The sequence below is a fragment of the Rhamphochromis longiceps genome, linkage group LG17 (assembly GCF_057381845.1).
Source record: "Rhamphochromis longiceps isolate RC_006_pf linkage group LG17, R_longiceps_female_GT1.1, whole genome shotgun sequence".
NCBI classification, from domain to species: domain Eukaryota; kingdom Metazoa; phylum Chordata; class Actinopteri; order Cichliformes; family Cichlidae; genus Rhamphochromis; species Rhamphochromis longiceps.
The window spans coordinates 32,839,807-32,860,294 of record NC_140573.1 but is presented as its reverse complement, the minus strand read 5'-3'; the positions used below and the strand labels follow the sequence as shown (position 1 = coordinate 32,860,294).

General features: G+C 41.3%; 1 protein-coding gene and 3 non-coding genes across 7 annotated transcripts in view; 3 read left to right on the top strand and 1 right to left on the bottom strand.

Moving 5' to 3' along the window:
• Window positions 1–12,494, bottom strand: part of wnt5b (wingless-type MMTV integration site family, member 5b) — an 84,170-nt gene extending 71,676 nt beyond the window's left edge. For all 4 annotated transcript variants that reach the window (XM_085387261.1, XM_085387263.1, XM_085387262.1 and 1 more), the window contains exon 1: window positions 12,117–12,494. The gene's annotated coding sequence lies outside the window, so the exon portion shown is untranslated. The remainder of the gene's footprint in view (window positions 1–12,116) is intronic.
• trnak-cuu (transfer RNA lysine (anticodon CUU)) lies at window positions 1,287–1,359 on the top strand. The gene has a single exon. It is a non-coding gene; the product is annotated as a tRNA-Lys (tRNA).
• On the top strand, window positions 5,985–6,057 carry trnak-cuu (transfer RNA lysine (anticodon CUU)). The gene has a single exon. It is a non-coding gene; the product is annotated as a tRNA-Lys (tRNA).
• Window positions 8,986–9,058, top strand: trnak-cuu (transfer RNA lysine (anticodon CUU)). Its single transcript has one exon. It is a non-coding gene; the product is annotated as a tRNA-Lys (tRNA).
• Window positions 12,495–20,488: the final 7,994 nt, after the last annotated feature.

The following is a 20,488-nucleotide window of genomic DNA, read 5'->3' as shown; positions in this document are numbered from 1 at the left end:
CAGGAAAATATACAGAAAATGTACAGGTTTTATGGATTTCATACATGGGGGGGAGCAAAATGGGCAAATTGCTATGGAGGAAACCAACTGCTGTGTTTGATGCCGATATATGACATTTGGTACACACATGTAACATCCTGAGATATACAAAAAAAAAAATCCTCTTGAGGCCATGCCCTAAACCCATCAGACTGTCAATTTCAATCCAGCATTTACCATTTCTGGGTTTTCTACTTTAACAAACTCCTGCTAGACATGAAGTTTGACTTTTTTACTTACCTTCTACTTCTGCTTTTACTTGCTTGTTAAGTTTGGATCCCAACACCTTTTAGGTATTTGTGAGACTCCAGCAACTCTGACAACACTGCAGTATTTCATGCTCTGGCAATGAGAGTGGGCTGAAATAACTGCTACCAAATTAAAGTGGGGGAAACATGCAGTGCTGTTAATTTAACTTCTATTGCACACATTTGGAATGTTATCAGCGTGCTGAATAACCAGTTGCTATCAGCTGCTATCAGTCCCATTCATATAGTCTGTAGATGGCTCCTCCACTTGCAAATAAGTAGTTATCACCTCACTCAGCGGTGGTTGTTCTGTGGATAAAATAGGTACTTCCAGGTTAAAATAGCAACACAATTCTAATTTTTGGATGCTGGACAATCACACATTGGTTCAAGATCCATTTTATTCACATTATATTTTATCACATTAAGTTGTTTACTTTTGTTTTCAGATGCTATTAAGATGAAGAAATAGCGGCTTTTAGTGTTAAAATAAATGCCTTTACCACGTGAAGCATGCAAGCAGGCTTACAACATTTACCATCTCCTACATAAGCACTGCTGTTCCAACTGAGCTGACAATGTGTATGGGACTGATAACAACTGATAATGGGCATTCTGTCAGGATGTGCTGCGGAGGACCCAAATGGAGGACAAGGGGAGACTGAATACTGAACAAAAGCAAACCTTTATTGTGGCTGAAGAAATTTCCCAAAACACATAAAGGAAGAAAGAGGGAAAAACAAAGAATCCACACTGGAAAAACACAGAAACTCACAGAGTGGACAGCACAGCAGGGGATCTCTCTGATTAGGGATGAGCTATGAGTAGGTGGGGAAAACAATGCAAAGGTGGAAACTGTGACGAAAACAGGAGGGAAGACAAGGAGCAAAAAACTGCAATGATAGAGACAGAGAAACACTGGGGATAAAAGGCGATTGAATTTGTAACTGCTCCAGTTTAGTTGTCTATGTTCATGTTCAGACACAGATCAAGCACACAGCCCGGCTAGCTCAGTCGGTAGAGCATGAGACTCTTAATCTCAGGGTCGTGGGTTCGAGCCCCACGTTGGGCGGAGCTATTTTAAGCCCAAAAAAGTTAGAGCTCACTGTCATCCCTCTTTCCCTTACATTCTCATAAAAGCCCTTTGTCATCCAAGATGGCCAATCTACCTGCAGAGAAAGGTGTGGCACCACCAGTCTGTGAGCCCTTTCTGTCAGAGAAGAGTTAAGTAGAGCTGAAGTGAAATTCAGTGTTAAAAACAATAGAAAGGGTTCACTGCAGCCAGTCTTCGCTTTTCGTACTGAATATGTGGTTTGTTTGTTTTTTCCAATGTTTGTAGTTCAATAGAACAACAACAAAATCAAAACAAGCCATAACTCATGAGATTTAAAAAAACAGGACCATGAAAATTTGAAGACAATTCAGAGGAACTGGCAGGCAGACCGCAGGTGGATGAAGTAAAAAAGAAATCATATGAGAGAATGAAATTTTTTGTTTCATCCAAGGGCTCTGGACCTCTGTGTTTAACCTCCCTTCTACAGATATAACCAATAATTTAATTGTTTTGATGTTTGATTGTAAATGTAGCGCTCCTGATGACTACACTACATCAGATTTAAATGTCCATAGTGACATTACATAATAAGGAAAGGCTTTGATAAACAGTAACCAAACTTACAGGCTGAACATCGGCCAGAAACACCTTCTACCTTTGTTTTGGGCTCCTTAAACTTGACTGATCTTATTTCCTGTTTGATGTGCATTCTGTACGGGCGACTGCACTTAAATTGATGCTAATGGAGAGAGACTGAATGACAGAGAGAGCATCACCACACCTGTAACCAGCTGCATGCAGAGAAATGCAATTCCCCTGCTGGTCACTAATGGTACGGCCCTGCTGGAGTGGAAGCAAATGGCCTGGACCCAACCACGCATGATGGGAATGAAGAAGGGGAGGAGGATACTGGTCAGGCAGTGGTAGTGAAAGAGAGGAAGATGTAGTAAAGAAAGGTTGTATGAAGAATAGCTGCGATTTGCGATTTTTATTTGATCAAAGTGACCAGGACAAAAAGGAAATCCACAGAGGACGATGGGCAAGCGAGTGGGGGAGGATTCACACCAGCGCTTAAATGCCGCCTTCAACTGCCATCTCTTCGTAGCACTGATTATCTCCTCCATCTCCTGTCCTCGCATTCCTATCTCCCTCAGTTTCCCTCCTGCTGTATCCTTTCATCTCCCCCTTTAACCTCTCACCCCTGCCCGAGCCTCCCTCTCTTCTGCTCTGTTAGGTGTCCAGTATATCACAGAGGAGCCCCAGTGATGCAGTGCCCTCTGTCTGCGTTCACCGTTACTGCAGCAGCAGCTCGTTTGAAAACTTCAGCCTCTGTAAACCAGCAGAAAGTCCTCTGACGGTGAACATTTGAGTGCTGTAGCTTTAGAGCGTTGTGATTTATGGCAGCTGTGGCTCGTAAAGCCACATAAAAAACAATTATAAAGCGAAACAGCGCCATAAAATTGTGATAAACTTCAGATGTTACAGACAAGAAAGCAACTTGTGACAGTGTAAAACGTGATGAATGACCGTTTAGCAAGAGGCTGCTTCATATAAAGGCATTTTTTAAGCCGAGGTCCTGCTGTCACTGCACCACGACACGACAGACCCCTGAACATTAACTGAAGGTGATGACAAACACAATTCTGATCTCGATTCAGGCAGCATGTGCGCCTGACAGACAATGCGGCAGCTCAGCAGTGGCAGACACTGATGTGAAATATATGCTGCCGGATGTGTTAAAATATGCAGGATAAAAAAATTCAGGGGCTAAGTGTTTTAACCCTTTATGCCCGAAGATTAGCAGGGTTTAAAAGGTTTGTGAGCTGCTGCCCAAAACAGCCACTGCCAACAGCTTTATGAAGCAGTACTAGGATATCGTTACTGTTTCACTGCAGTTTGTTAATGCACTCCAAAGTACAGTCACTAAATTGTCTTTTTTAACAAAGCGTTTGCAGAGATTGCTTTGTCTTGATTTTCGTTTAAAGGATAATTCAAACTCTTTTTTTTTCCTCTTTTCATTAACAATCTCATTAAAGAAATGGATTAAACAGTGACAGTGTTTTAATTTTAGCATTGTGAAATGATGTTGGTGAACAATTTACTCAATTAACTGCAGGCCCTGGCCTCTGTTGATGTTCAGTGCGGGGTATAAAGCAGCCCGGAGTCATAAAACCTCAAAGAAAGTGGACAAACATAGGTGAAACAGTCTCCTCGTTATCCAGAAAGCTCATTTGGCAAAGAGTCAGTGTCCTCTTTCTTTTTTCTTTTTTTTTTTATAACGCAATGCAGTGCTCTGCTCCTGTCTGTCCAGTCTACAAAACCTCAGCAACAATCACTTCCTAATAAATCACTTCAGCCAATCAGTGATGGATGTGTTTTTGAAAAACAAAAATTGCGCACGTATTTGTGTGTAAATTAATGTCGTGTGCTCGCTCTGTGATTTTTCCCCCTCCCACCAGACAATGCACTAATGTTTTGTTGATCCTTCTGCACACACACACACACACACACACTGCAGGCAAGAGTGTACAATAAACACAAGGAGGATGCTCAGAGGAGAGAGACTGGGAAAAAAGAAAATAAAGGAATTCTTGAAGAAAAAGGTAGAAAGAGGGAACAAAACAAAGATTCACGACTAAAATGACATTTCTTTCTTTTTTCTTTTTTTCTTTTTTGTTTTGCCATCAGAAACAAGGTAGTGGGAATAAATTTCTGATTTAATCCCCCGCCCCTCGCCCTCGTCCCATGAGTGTGTGTGGGTGTGTTGACAGATTTGGTATTGCCTCAGTTCAGAGATTGGCTACAGAAAAACACACTCAGTAATTATCTAGAAAGAACACCTGGGCACTGGGAATCTCATTATATTGTAACCACTCCTCCAACACACACACACGGAAGAAAATACACAACAGAGTGAAAAGAGACCAAAAAATAAAGGATGATTTTTTGCATAAAACAGAAAATCAAAAGACATGATGAAAAATAGCAAGAATTCAAAAAACACCTACATACACGGAGAGTGAGGAGCCTTTCTAGTTGTAAGAGCTTGAAACTCACTGTTGTGAGACTTTGTGGATCATACGCCGGCGTTTTATTATGCGGTAAGACTCACAAACAAGCGAAACCCGGCGATGGTGAAGGGATCATTTGAATTCATCTGTTGCCATTTCTCTAGCTGACTTTCTTTATTCCACGCGGTTTATATATTTTTTACAATTCTGCAAAGCACAAAGAAAACCGCAGTGACTGCAAAGTGATCCAAATCCGTGATGCATAAAACACAGCGCTGCAATTATTAAGTCATACAACACTCTTGTGTTCTCGTTTTTATTCCCTTCATGTTTCCTTTGATGTGCTGCAGTAGCAGATCTTCACCAGTAAGAGGCAGAGTTTCCTCTCATCTGACTGACTAAACCTCACTCATTACCATCACTCTTTCTTTCTCTTCATCTGGACTTGTGCTTTCCTCTGCCCTTTCTTTCATCCATCTCCCTTTACATCCATCAGAAACAGTGCTCATTATCAATTTTATGAAAATGTTTTGCATTTGCTGTAAACCAGCTCGCATCCTCCAAATGGGAGTCAAGTTGGGGGGTGTGCGTGTTTGTGTGTGTGCAAAGGAAAACCCTGCTGATGTGAACAGATGCATTCATTGCTGTGTTTTGACAGGCTGACAGCAGCCAGAGTGAGATGACCAAAAAGGGTCAACAAACAAGCGACCCACCAGACACACACACGAACTGTGTCTGGTCATCTAAGGTAACATGGCCAAAAAAAATAGATCAGTGTGAAAAACTTGATTTTTTTAAACATCTTAATGACACAACAAGGGGCATATCAAACCTCTAAGCAAGTTTCTTCTAAGAGAGTTTATTAAACACTTCCATCAGAATAAAAAGTTCCAAGCCGATTAAGGACAGGGCGATTTATACCTTTTCAGAAACTGGTCAAACAAAACTTATCATTAAACAACAACAACAAGGGTCGTGGGTTCGAGCCCCAAGTTGGGCGCAAGATTTTAGAACACAACACCCCCTGCACATGTCCACGCCATCTAACCCTCTAACTAATAGGCCTTTTCCACTTGTGCTTTCACTCAGTTTCAAACGTTTTCCATTCAATTGGGTACCACCTGATGTGCATGGTTATAGCGCCGTGGCCAAAAGTGATGTCATATGTATGCCACAGACACACAACAATGGAAGACGTCGCAACGATGGTATTCCTGCGGCTTTTTGTCAGACTTAGGGACCATGGTGCTTGTTTTTATGTGGCCATTTTGCCATTGCTGTGCTTCAAAAATGGTGGTTTTGACTTTTGTGAAGGAGCATCTCTTATGACTCATCGAGTGACGCCACTGACTAACCAATCGGTGGCATGCAGTCTCTTGACAAAGCATTTTCTTCACTATCACTCTTGCTGCTATCCTTCTATTCAATTCAGTTTTGATGATCTAGCACCAAATCACAAAAACAACACACCCCGGGGGCTTTATATTGTAATGTAAGGTCATTTTATGTAAGGTAAAGACCCTACAATAATACAGAGAAAATGACAACAATCAGATGACTCCCTAAGAGCAAGCACTTTGGTGACAGCGGCAAGGAAAAACTCCCTACTCCCTACTATTAGCTGGTGCTACAGCCCGGCTAGCTCAGTCGGTAGAGCGTGAGACTCTTAATCTCAGGGTCGTGGGTTCGAGCCCCATGTTGGGCGAGAATCTTTTTAGAGTAGACTTCAAATAATTGAAAAACAGTATTAAGTGAGAATGATGGGCCGTCCGCACAACAGACATTTGGTTCTAAGAATGCAGAGCACCTCTCCGTACACCGAGTCCAGCAGTAATGATGTATTACAGTAGAAGACTGCCATAATAATAAAGAGCAGAACTAACTGCAATGCCCTTTTATAAACAAAAGTTAATATAAATCAATTAAGAGGTGAAAGAGTTCAAACAACTATTACTATGTCAAACTGGTCTTGGATAGAGTCCTATGGTTAATGCTCAGTCCTATCACTATCCACACATGCTGACGGACATTTTTTTTAACAGTACATTGACATATTTTTTAATTAAAAATGGGAATAGGGAAACTGCTCTGCCTCATGAGTGTGACAGTCTTAATCTTCGTTGTACATTTTTTGACAAAAATAGAAAACGCCTTCATTAGGGTTTCAGCCAAAATAGTACTGAATCACTATTCAGTCAAAGAAGTACCGAGGCACACGGAGACGAAGAGAACAAACAAAGAGGAAACTAGGAAAGCGGGACAGAGTTAAAACGAAATGAGAACAGACCTACTGTAGTGAGCATGTGCTAAATAAAATGCTTGTTTGAGTTTTTGTTTGTGTATTGTCTATATCCTGCGCATATGTGTGTGACTGGCTTTCAACCTCAGTGCAGGTGTGTTGCTGATAGTTTTATCAGTGCTGGATCAGGGCAACTGAGGAGAAGGGAAAATGAAAAATGTGTTGTTTAGATTTACTGTATGTGCGGTAACACAGTTTTATTTCAAGAAACTTTCTCAGGTGTGCAGACTGCAGGTCACATGTTCCAAACTGAGGGCAGGGTAATGTTTCCAACACTGATGTCTTGATGTATTTTCAAGTAAACGAACACTGATAATTCTCAGTTACACAGAACTATAAAATACACAGTTTCACAGTCAGTTTAAACTTTTTTGCATTTAATTTGCATATGAAAAAACTACAAATATATGAAGGTGAAATTGGTCAATTTAAAGTGAAGATAAAGGAGACAACTTCTGGTTTCCTGTTTCCAGTACAGCAACCAGTCACGACAACCATACACAGGCATTAAACATCATCAACCGGACTTAGACATTTGAGTGTCCCAAAGAACAATATTACAATATGAACACCTACCAGATAATTACATATTGTCGATATGATGAAATGCCGTACAGAAAGAAGTGCTCGTGTACATTACACTTGCAGGAGGTGTTCAGCCACAGAAACCCACATCATGAAGTTACGAGCGCACTGTTTTGCGCTGATGTTAATGTCAGAGGAGGTTTGGAGCTCTGCAGTTATTGAGTCAGCACAGTGTTGGCAACTTTTACACACTATGCACCACAACACTGACAAATGATACTTTTGATGATAGAGGATTTTAATGAAAGGCTTCTAAATGAGATGAGGCTCCATGGTTTCTACATTTTGAAGGTTTCATGTTAACATTTTGGCCTTGTTGGTTTTGTAAATACTAGTTTCACCAACCGAAACTGAAGCAAACATTTACACACAACCCAGCAAAAGGTGACAGTTAGCAGACAGCCGTCCGCTACAGCTGCTTGTAACAGTACATCAATCGATCAAAGCACCCACGCCCTGATTTTAAGCTGCATCATCAAAATAGGTGAATTTTAAACAAATCACACGGTTATTATGAAGGGGGGAATTAGCTAATTCTTTGTACTAGGCTGTAAACATGCTATTTTCACAAGGTGTTCATGTTAACTGTTGAGTTTATGGGCATTGGTTCACTTTTGGAGCCTGCCTCAAGTGGCTATAAGAGGAACTGCAGTTTGTGCCACATCTGAGTTGCTTTCATTTTTCGACCGCAAGTTGAAGTCTCTTCAAAAGTGAAATAAACTGATAATTAATACTAAGAGTTATAGTCTATACTCATAGTTGGCTCATCATAAATTCTATTGTCATGGGTTGAAAGCATGTGAATCTATGGTGAGGAGAGACATTTTCTCCTTTTCCTAGTTAGTTAAGACACAACAGTGCTCAGTAGCTGCAGCTCCTCTGGTGTTGTGTGTCTTGTGGCGGCATGGTGTGCGTCTCTCTCCGTTGTACCAGCCGCCGGATTTATAAAATGGTTTCAGGCCCTGTCAAGTGCCCAATAAACCACTTTTACTATTAGTGTAGGACACAGCTAGCATACAGCTGCTGACCACTGACCATACACATCCGCATACGCTGACACACTGAGGCTGACATGCTCACACACGTACGAGCGCACAGACAAGCGGGGCCAGTCACATACTTGCTGGTCAGACACATTTTTAGGGCTGCTGGAGTCGGGATCTGAGCCAAGCTCTAACCCCATCTCACTCCACCCTGTTGCCCCGAATGACATCATGTCATATCCTGAACCGTCGACTCAGAAGGGCCAAACACACACACACACACACACACACACACACACACGCACTGCCTTCACCTTGTAGTACAGAACTTTTTGGAGCATCAGCCTTATTAAAAACTACAGCATTAATAAGTAATTTTTAAAACACTGTACCGCAGTGCAAACGATGCATGTAGCCACGGTAAGGTCCTCCTGTCCTGTTTTTAAAGTTTTCTCACCGTCACCATTTGAATTTTCTGCACGATATGACCTGAAACTAGTGCCTGGGGGCGCAAATACATCAGGAAATTACTCACTGAGGTCACAGATAAATGGCTGTTTTTCAATGGTCTTTTTGCAAGCACAAGAGTCGCCCCCTGGTGTCCAATAAACAGACCTAGAAGTTGCGCGTCTTTTATGCTTATTGATTTTTTTTTAACCATACCTGAGCACATCGCATGACCGATATCATGCGATGTGCTCGTGAATAATAGCACTGTAATGTCATATTACAATCAGTCACAGCATGTCTGTGCATCATCCATGCAGCCCGGCTAGCTCAGTCGGTAGAGCATGAGACTCTTAATCTCAGGGTCGTGGGTTCGAGCCCCACGTTGGGCGTAAGATTTTTCTCAAGTCAATGGAAAAACATGTACTTCCGTGAGATCATGTGCACACAGCTAATGTGGCAAATCATGCTAATCTGCATTTCACACCTCTCATAAATGAGGAATTTTGGGATGACAAAATAGTTTTTGCTAATATTTTATAGGGCATTTATTTTACAAAACAAAGCAACTTTGTTAAAAAAAAATGTGTCGCTCGGTTCGCGACACAATTCGTTTTTAAATTTTAAAAGAGTAAGTTGCAAACCTCTTCACTGAAATCAAAAATACATCAGGGGAGGACTGGAGGGTTACACACTGAGAAGAATTCCAAAGATTCAATACAGCCAATCAGAAATAAGAGTTTAAAACAGCAGCTCTTCAGCTAGAGAGCCGAAGAGGCCATCCTCTTCAAACTGACCACCATCTGTGTGTGAGAGAGAGTCCAACTTAGTCATTATGGCTCCTGGAAGGCTGAAATACACACACGTGTGTCACATAACACACTGAGTGCAGACAATCCATTCAAAAACTTAAATTTGATTATTTTCACTTTACATGAATCACATGTTTGAACAGCCACTTTAATGAAATATTCCCAATTCCTATTACTCATTCCCAAATCTACTGCTTCTGAGCACGTGGGACACACACAAACACACACAGACCTTCTTGAATGACCTTGAGGACCCATTTGTGCTTGCAGACAAGCCATCTTCTCAAATGTCTAGTGCGGAGACAAATACACATACTCACTTACTCCCCTTCCCTAATTACCGAGTCCCAGGGGATGAGACACTCAAGAGGCGCTTCAGTTAAAAAAAAGGTCTTTCTCACCAGTTAGAGGGCAGACAGGCGGAGAGAGGTAAATGAATGAGAAGATGTTCAGAATACAGATTTGCTGGCACCCAAGTATATTTTAACTGCTCCACAGTTTCCACATGTTACTGTTGCATAAAATCGGGTGAGTCTAAAAGTCTGGTTCACTGCTCACCAAACCCAAACCAAACCCAAGTGGAGAACATGAAGAAAAGTAAGAATAGATGAGGCACGTGAAAAATGAAGGTCCTGAGTGAAACAGTGAGGGGGATGGAAGAGAAAGAACAGAAGTTGACTGAGACGGGAGGGCGGAGGAAGAGAGATTATCTCTCTCTAATGGCTAACTTGTTGACAGCAACACTTTTCAGCACCCCTATCTACACATCTAATGTTACTATCTATCCTGAAACAAACACACACACACACACACACACACACACCCTCTCCTCTTGCAAGGTTTATCAGCCCGGCTGTCGGCTCGGGCCACATTTCATGTGGGTTTCAGATTTTAAAACCATGAGAAACACAAAGTGAGCCGGAGACGTCACTGCCAGAGACGACCTCGACATTCTCTCAGCTCGTCTGCAGCCATAACATCGTCGAACATGAATCTGATCTGAGCCCGCTTTCAGATCCCAGGCAGACGGTTAAAAAAAACCTCATCATCCTCTGCTAGGTCACCTTCTTGCAAACATGTCTCGGTTACAACACCAAGCTGCATTTGTCACCAGTTAATTTAACTTGTCTTTATAAATGATAATAAACTGCTTTTGGCTGCTCCATTATTCACAAGGGGTCGCCACAGTGGATGGATGTGTCTGATTTGGCAGATTTTTTTAGGCTGGATGTCCTTCGTGACACAACCCCAAAGGTGGACATGTGAGAGTTTGAGGATTTATCCTCTCTCTTTTTCCTTTAAACAGAAATGTGCCACAATTGATTCTGCTGAAATATGAGTATGAATTTATTTCTGTTTTGTAAGGAATGAAAAAGACACATCAGCCTCAATAACACTGCTAGACTATACAGCTAAAGTTTAAGGAGTTTATTATGAGAGAACACTTAATGGATATTAAAGTTATCCATGAATTTGGGATGAAAGTGTATGTGAAGAACTAGACAATAAGGTTAACCCAGATGCTATTCTTTATGTTAAATGGTTTACTTTTCCCACTGTTAGTGGTCAACAGTCACCATAAAAACTTGAAAGTGCATAGGTCAGTGAGTGTCTCATTAACATGAACACACACAGAAACTTCTACATAAGGACACAATAATCTATATTATCAAGACATTTAAATACACTTTCATAGTGCTACGGAACATTTAGATCTCACTAATGAACAATCCACCCTTTATAGACACAAAAAAGATAATTTTTTATTCAAAACTTGGATAGTCTGCTATGGTTTCCCATTTCCATGCATTTTTACCTGCTGATTGCACAGCTGGTCTCGAAAATACAGCTGTGACACTAAATTCAGAGGCCACAAACTGTATCATAAGGTAGATATTCAGTCAAAAAAGAAAAAGAAAAAATAACATTCCAGCTGCTATATCCAAGACTTTCGCGCAAAATAGGGAGAGACTCCTGGTTCAATGAGTTTTGCGCTGGGCAGCAAAATTAAATGGTGAACCAACATTCCCTCACAGTTACAGTCGGACTTAGATGCCATCCAGTCCTCTGGTCCAGATGAAGGCAGAGCAATTTCTCTAAACTGAGAGAAACATTTGTGCAACATTTCGACCAAAATAGTTCTGGTCTGCACCGCAAAGCGAGAGGGCTGCCTTCATTTGGGCCGATGGGGTTGGCACACGCACAAACGCAGAAACAGACACACTCTGCATTTCACCACTGTCATGTGCAAGCCAAATTCAATGAAATAAGCCCATTCTGCAAGTAGACTGTGACAACGGAAACATCGAGGGGACAAAAAGTTCAAATGGAACAAAGTCCCAAATGTTTTCACACTGACTTCAGATGTCCTGTTCAGAGAGCGCAGGAACGGCGAAATTTCAAGTTCAGATCTATGATTTGAAAACCACATCCACTCTTGCAAAGTTTGAGTTTTAAAGTTTCCTCATCTTGTGGGACAAAGATCAAAGTCAGAAAAGAAACATGACACTGTAAAACTATCAGAAGTCATGGCACAATCACTGAAAAGTTAAATCACACACCTGAAATCCACCGCTAACATTCCCATTGTGTACTTTGTGTTATCACCTCGTAAAGTATTTAAAACGAATGCTCTTACCTGGTGTGTTGTGCTGGATTAACGTCGTTGATCGGTTGTCCAAGAAAACTTTCTCCACCCACCATCAGAAGCGCTAACGACCGAAAATTGTTACTCTCTGTCCGGTTGGGAAAGTGCAGACAGATCGCTGTTTTCAATGGAAGGAGATATCCCGTTCGGGAAGATCCCACAGCAGCACGCTTCACAGTCTGACTTTCACTCCTCGATGTCACACGAAAGTCGTTGTTTGAGTAAAGAAAGAGCAAAAGAACAAAGGAAAAAAGTTGATTTGTGGGAATGTACAGAGGTTTGCGACTGACAGTATCCAGAAGTCCCGACAGAAAAGAGTGGCACTCGCTGCGCTGTGAGCTGTGCTCTCAGCAACAGGTGTCAGAAATAAAGTGAGATTTTTTTCACGGCCATCACAAGTTTCCAAACACTCTCCAACTAATTACGCACGCAGGGAAAGGGGGAGGAGGAGGAGGAGGAGGAGAAGGTGGTGGTGGGGAGGAGGGAAGCAGAGGGGAGGGTGCTCCGCAAAGTTTTTACGCGTCGAGAAACAGAAGGAGAAGTGGAATGAAACAATAGAGCCCAGAGCGCGCTCTCTCTCTCCCTCCTCAACAACTGCGCTTATGTGAAAACTGCCCGCCTGGCCACCGGAGGAGAAAAGGAGACAGAGGCGTAAAAGAGGGAAAGGAGGTCGTTTTACACAGAATGAGAAGGAAAGATTCGCCTCTTTGAGAGTGTTTTTAACCAATGGGTCTCCATTTGGAGTCCATTAAACTCATAGCCTTTAAAACAGGGCTTTTACCCCTGAGTCTGGCCCCTCTCGCTATATTCTTACAAATAAACTTCACTGCAGTGAGTTTATAGGGCGAAAACTGTTGTTGGGTCAGCTATCTGATTGCGTTTCAATTTTAAAGGACTGTGTTTTATCAGACTGTGTGCACAACATTAACGTCACTTCAAATAAAAAATGATTGATCAATCAATGTAAAACACCCGGCTTTTCAAACTCCCGACAGAGTTGAGTGAAAATCAGCTCCCGATCTGTGCAGCGGACTCAAGAGTTTTTGCAGTACCGCAGGTTGTTAATGAAGTCATTTTTTGATGGCACAGGACTCTGGTAATTTTCGATCTTAAATAATTTTTATTTATTAAGAGGCAGGAATAAAGAAAGCACTTCTACAAGTAGAAAACATAGCAGCACGCCAAATCCAGCTTTATCTTACGGGAAAATACATTTAATAGCATAAAAGGTGTTGTGCCGATGTTTATCTGTGTGTTCTTTGTGTAATGTCTCTGCTTATAACGGTAAATAGATTATTATCAACAAACAGCTATATATAAAAGTTATTATACCTGCTTTATAATACAATTAAAAAGTCAATTTTTGGCTACTTGAAATATTTTTCTAGAACTGTTTCTGCTGCCCTCTTGGTCAGATCTTTCTTTAAAAATTTGATATTTTTAACCTTTCAATTACACTCTTTACCTGGGTAAATAAATCCATCCATCCATTTTCTTCCGCTTATCCGGGGCTGGGTTGCGGGGGGCAGCAGCCCAAGCAGAGAAGCCCAGACCTCCTTCTCCCCAGCCACCTCCTCCAGCTTGTCCAGGAGAACACCAAGGCGTTCCCAGGCCAGCCGAGAGATATAATCTCTCCAGCATGTCCTGGGTCTGCCCCGGGGCCTCCTCCCAGTGGGACATGCCCGGAAAACCTCACCCATGAGGTGCCCAAGAGGCACTGTGGAGGAGCAGCGGCTCTACTCCGAGCCCCTCCTGAATGCCCGAACTTCTCACCCATCTCTAATTGGGTGAGAAGAAGGGAGAGGCCAGCCACCCTTCGGAGGAAGCCCAAGAAGAAGATAAATAAAGGTTATACAAAAGTCGCTTTTAACAAACTGATGGCAGCTCCTACAGGAATGTTATTTGTGGCTCAAAATGACCCGATATCAATCATGAAAGATATGTTTGACACATGCTTCACAGATTATAGGCCAACAAGTCATTTACAACAGTTTAAATACAGGCAAACACTTTTTGGCACGGCACTCTGGATACATTGTCACGATTATCCCATTTATACTGCAGACCTAATCTGCTCTGGAGAAGGTTAAGTCTGGAGATGACCAATCAGTTCTCTGGAAAATTGCATCGTAATTACTGGAAGATTAGTCAGACATCTAGTAAGAGGGTAAGTAGGGGTAAGGGTAAATTCTTAGAATATCAGCTTTATTTCTTGATTTTTCCTCCTGGTACCTGCAAACAATTTTACAACTCTCTATTATTCTATATGCCTCAATATATAATCCTAAAACGTGGCTTATGCCGGTGGACCTTCTATCAAATTTTTCAAGCGCATAATTCCATGTTTTAATTTTGTTCTACTTATTCTTTACTTGCTCTCAGACCATTAAACACCACTGGGGTTGCAGATGAAAGAATAAGAATGCAAACTTTATCATGCACATCCAGATATAACCTTAACTCACACGGTCAGCATTTCATGCGGCCTTGTCTCCCTGCTTCAAACAGTATAAACTTCAGTCTTTTTTTGTAAAATCAGCCGCTCTGCTGCCAGTCGACTTATCCATGTCTGTGACTAGTCAGCCGCTGCAACACTGCCCTATTCGTCTGAATGGACTTGCAACTAAACTGATAAACCCTGGGTTAACTTATTCAGGTAATAACCACGTTCATGTGACCAGTCGGCCTGACTGCCAGCATTAGGGTAAGTAAAACGAGTTAACAGAAGAACTTGCTACCCAGTACAGAGCCCAGGACGTCCAAGGTCAAATGTACCAGAGACAAAACAGGTCTTTTATTTTAGCAGATAACAGAATGTCACAGAGCAAAAGCTAGGATAGCCCCTCGACAGGTCAACAGTCCATTATATAGCTGTGCATTAACATACGCCACCTAAAAAGCATGCTACAAGAAGATGTGTGTGTCCCTCTAACTCATGGTTCTAATCAACATTCGAAACAGATTCATAGCCCAAAGCAACGTGTGAAACCAGAGGGGTTAGTGAGCAATCTTTAACTTAAAGTCAGAGTTGTCTGTGTCAGGAAAGTGGTTCTCTTATTACTGAGGTAAATCACCATGGTTACTCATACTCAACCTGCTCGGGAGCAGGTTATGTTTCAGTTTAGAGCGCCACATTTTCACTGATTCTTTTATTTACAGCCTGTTTTAAGTGTGCATTGTCGACTGGGGGAAGGTTTATTAATGTTTATTAACAAAATGTTAATTTTATACAAATATATAAAAAAAATATATAAATATATAAATGTTGGATCTAATCTGCTGCTAAGGGTCTCTTATACTGCTGGAATAGTAGAGCACAGATTAGAAACTGGATCAGGATGTATATCACATATATAACTATTCAGTCAATCAAATTAATTTCACTTTGAAGGCAGGAAGGAAAAACTCCCTTTTAACAGGAAGAAACTTTCAGCAGTGTCGGGCTCAGGGAGGGCCGGCCATCTGCTGTGACTTTCTCTGAAGAAAAGCAAAAGGAGAGTTAATTATATCGTTTATCAAAGAGGAAACAGTCTAATCTTTAAAGTAGAGAGGGTGTCTGTGTAACAAATCCAAACTGGAAGCTGGTTCCACAGCAGAGGGGCCTGATATCTGAAGGCTCCGCATCCCATTCTGCTTTTAGAAACTCTAGGAATCGCAAGAAAGTGAGAGTGAAGTGCTCTATTAGGGTAATATAGTACTATGGGGTCTTTAAGATATGATGGGACTGATTATTTAGGACCTTGTATGTCAGGAGAAAGATTTTAAATTGAATTACAGATTTAGCAGGGGTCCAATAAAGAGAGGTCAGTATAAGAGAAATATGAGCTATTTCTTGTCCCTGTTAGTATGCCCACTGCAGCATTTTGGATTAACTGAAGACTTTTCAGGGAATTTTAAAACAACCTGACAATAATGAATTATAATAATGCAGCTTAGTGGTAATGAATGCATCAACTATTTTTTTTTAGCATGGATTACTGACCTATACTAGGCTATGAGACAGTAAGTAAGTAGGTTTAATGATTCAGAGCAGCAGTTATGTTAGAATAAAAGAGCAACATTACAATGTATTAACTCGAACCTGGTTCTGCTGTGTAAGGACCTGCCTTACTGTAGTTGTTTTTCTGACTGCTTCGGTTGTAGGTATACAAGTGAAAAGTGAGGCAACATCAAAGGACACTATGGCTTTGTATGGAGTCAGCATAAGTTTGTGGACTTTGTTGGTGAAGTCAGCGGATGATGTGTCTTCGGAAGTCCATATATACAGGGTGTGGTATTGCCAGGGTAAGAGCCGTACTAAGGTTGTTCCCTTTTAAGTTGTAGCTGTAGTTGTAGTTACTTGTGGGGTCTTCCCATATGAAGACCCCACAAGTAACTATGGTGCACCTCCCCACTGACTGGTAGTCTGGTGATGCTCTGGTCTTTATTTGGGGATGTAATAGGCTCCTTTTCTTGAATGGTGAGGTTGGACTTTTGCACTTTTATTGGACTTTCATTCTGATTTGCTCTGCTTCCGTTTGTGTTAGCTTATTATTTCTTATCACTGTGATGAGATCCATTATGGGCAGCTGTTGTGGAGATATTAGCTCTTTGGCGAGCACGTCCTTTCCACGTTTAGTGAAGTCCGTTCGATCCTGTCTGTCTTTAGTTTTTATTTGCAGTGTTTGTAATTTCCAAAGTTGTCTTTCTTTGCCTTTCATGTACTGTGCCAACTGTGCTTTGTAAAGTATGAGTGTTATGAAACATCTTGAAAGACTTAAAGAAGTCAAGTCGCCTATTTTCATCAAGCTTACGAGTACCTTGACCTGGATGACTAAAAACATAGAAAGACAAGAAAATGCTTAGACATTTTCCATATCACCAGCTGAAGAAACACAAATTTAGTGACAATTTGAGCAGAGTTTGCTGTAACTTTATAGCTGGACATCATTCAAAACATTTTCACGACACAGAAATATCTGACTTTAAGCTTATGATTGCTCCCTAACCCGTTAAATATTGCTTTGTAGTAAAGACCTAAGAGGAGGTCACCAGCTCCAGCTTTTAGATCAAGGAGAGCACAAATTATTTTATTTAACCGACAACCCCGGTAGACCAATAAAACACTAAAATTAAACTCAAAATTCTGAAAACAAGACGTCAGAGTATATTTTAAGAACCTTTACTATTACATATTTTTTTTAAAAAACCCCACACATCATAGGTAATACAAGAATTTATACCACTGATTCAAACTCTTCCATCATTATCCAGGTATTTGTTGAAATATATATATATATTTTTTAATAATCTAATCATAATTTATTTGTGATTAAGAAAATGACACTGCCCAACAGCATGCTGAACAATGGTGGCTTGGAAGCGATGAGGAAACTTGCCTGATAGACAGAGGGAGTTGGGTCTTGATTATGCTCCCTTGGTGACACAGACATGGATGGCTGGAGACCCGACAGCCAAGTAGTCACTCCTCTTATACGTCTTTGAAGTCCATCGCCTAAGGCACCTGCACAGCTAGTGCATTGTAATGTAAATTCTCCAGGGACAAGTTTCCATGTTCACAAAAAAGGTGCACAGGCAGACACTTGAACAGACCCTCATGGTCGCCATCTAATAATAAAATTGACATAATGTGGCGAGACATTATAAGAGTCGCCGACAGAGTGTGTGACTGTTGCTTACCTAAAGGGCTGTAGGTAAAAGTTGCTGTCAGGAGAAGGCTTTGGACTAATACCTCACACCTAGTCACTGGGATTTGTGCAGCACATCTTAATCTACTCACCCATCCTGCAAACATGCAAGCAAAATTCTTCCAAATTCAACCTGGCAGGTAAAGCTATGTCAGGCCGTGCAATGCATTTGAAGTCAAACGTCGGTAAACAAATTCATTTTTATGCCTTTTTACTTTTTCTGAAGTTTTCTTTAAAGGCATTACACATGTTGCAAATCACCATCAAAACACTGGATTCACCTTTGGTTCCAATCTTCACAATAGAAACAATCTTTATAGTATCCAGACATGCACTGCATTTAACTGAGTAAATCCATTCTTAATAATAATAATAATAATACATTTTATTTAAAAATAGCGCCTTTCAAAGCACCCAAGGACACTGTACAACAGATAAAAACACAAAAACTGGAAATATACACAATAAAAGAATAAAGAATAAATCCATTCTTGGGCATGAAACCTTTGGTTAGGCAAATTACACATACCTACAAGCAACCTTTATCTAGCGTATGGTTTTATTTGATTCTATGCAGATGACAGTGATTGCTTTGTGTCATTTCATGAGGACACGGTCTACATCAGGGCTGCCCAATCCCGGTCCTCGAGAGCTACTATCCTGCAGCTTTTAGATGCATCCCTACTCCAACACAGCTGAATCAAATGGTTTGATTACCTCTTCAGCATGCCATCGTGTTTGGCAAAGGCCTGATAACAAGCCATTCATTTGATTCGGGTGTGTGGGAACAAGGATGCATCTAAAAGCTGCAGGACGGTAGCTCTCGAGGACCGGGATTGGGCACCCCTGGTCTACATGAAGCATTCACACAACTAAACCCCTTCTTACAAGACTTGTGTAGAGATTTGCGTATGACTTAACTCATTCACTGCCAGCCATTGGCAGTGAATGAGTTAAACCCATTGACTCATTCACTGCAATTGACGGCTATAGACGTCAATGGCAGTGAATGAGTTAACCTCAGATTAACTTTCACGTGACCTTGCGTTTGTAATTAACAATAAGAATGAGCTTAATTCCACTGGCCGTCGCGGCGCGGTAACCACTACACTAAAGAAACACACATGCTATTCTCACTCACGGTTCAAATCAAAAGTCTAGTCACCGTCAAGACAATAATCAACAACAACTAACTGTTTTCAACAGGACAGACACCATCACCCAAATTTTTATGTGGAACCAAAACACCCTGCACCACAATCTGTGAAACATGCACACACTGACACTGCCCAACTGTATGCTGGGTAATAAGCAGCTCGGAAGCCATGACGCTATGTGCTGCGTGAATGCGAATTGGCTGAAAACTTCGCTCTAAAAAAGGAGGAAAGACGGGAAAAAAATGTTGGGATTTCTGTGTTTTGTATTTTTCATTTCAGATTTATATACAAAACATGGCTTTGGAAAACCTATTCGAACTCTTCAACTATAATCAAGATATTTGCCGGGCTATCGTGTTATTATCCACCATGACCTGTAGTATAAATAAATGTAAAGTGTCAAGTCAGGAGCGGGATTTGAACCCACGCCTCCACCCGGGAGTTGGACCTTGAGTGGCCGCAACTTAGACCGCTCGCCCATCCTGACAACGGACACCTGGGAAGGCTACAGAGTCAGCCTGGAGAATACAAAGGTGAGAAGTAAGACACAAGTAGCGTCTTTTTTTTTTGACTCTGTTTTGGTTGTTGCGACACAAAAGCGTAAAAGAAGAAGATCTTTAAGGGATTGGCTGGTTTTTGTCTCGTTGTACAATTAGTTGTTGTCACTAAGAAATGTAAAGTGTACCCACGCGAAATCGCGGCCTTAGTCGTGTTTTTCCTTCGATCCTAACAAATAATTGTTCGCGCAAAGTTGCAAATATTCCTCGCATTTTTTTGAGGATGGTGAAATAGCCCTGTACTCAGAGGGGGAAGGTTTGAAAGTAGCCAATCCGAGAGCGTTACTCATCTCTTCTTACTGTATAACAGCATTTCCGCATTACAACAGTTTACTGCGTGTGGGTATTCTGGTAAAGCCACTGGGGAACCTGCCCCAGCCTATCATATTCACCAGCTATAAGATGTGAGTGGAGATTGAGAAGGGTGACTGATGGCTGGTGTTGAAGCCACCACCTCTGTTCAACAGTGGTTGTTTACAGATACTTTACTGATCCCACAAGAGAAATTGTTGTTGTGTGAGACTGTAGTCCAGGGTTCTTATTGTTAGATGGTAATTATGAGACAGTGTTTGTAAGGTCATTTTACTGGCCATTTATGTAAAAAGGGAGTGAATTTACCATCTTTTATTGCTTTGTGGTTGCAGCCATTGCTTAATTCTCTGTGAGTGATAATCATGGTCATTGTGATTGGTGTACATGTGCATATCAACAGTCATTAAACGGAAGACCATGAACTGGCAACTTACCTTTTTTCAGTTTATCGTTTTGGGAGACTGTGCGTAAAATGAATTTTTTCATGTTCGGGCGTGTGGCAGGCAGAGTAAACTTAAAATCACAGATTTATTTACACTGGCAAGAAGGACAGACGAACGGTATATGCACAGGACGAGACCAGGGAAGGGTGGACACAACTGGGGGACACAGCTGAACCAAATCTAACTGAAGAGACAGTGGAAGCAAAG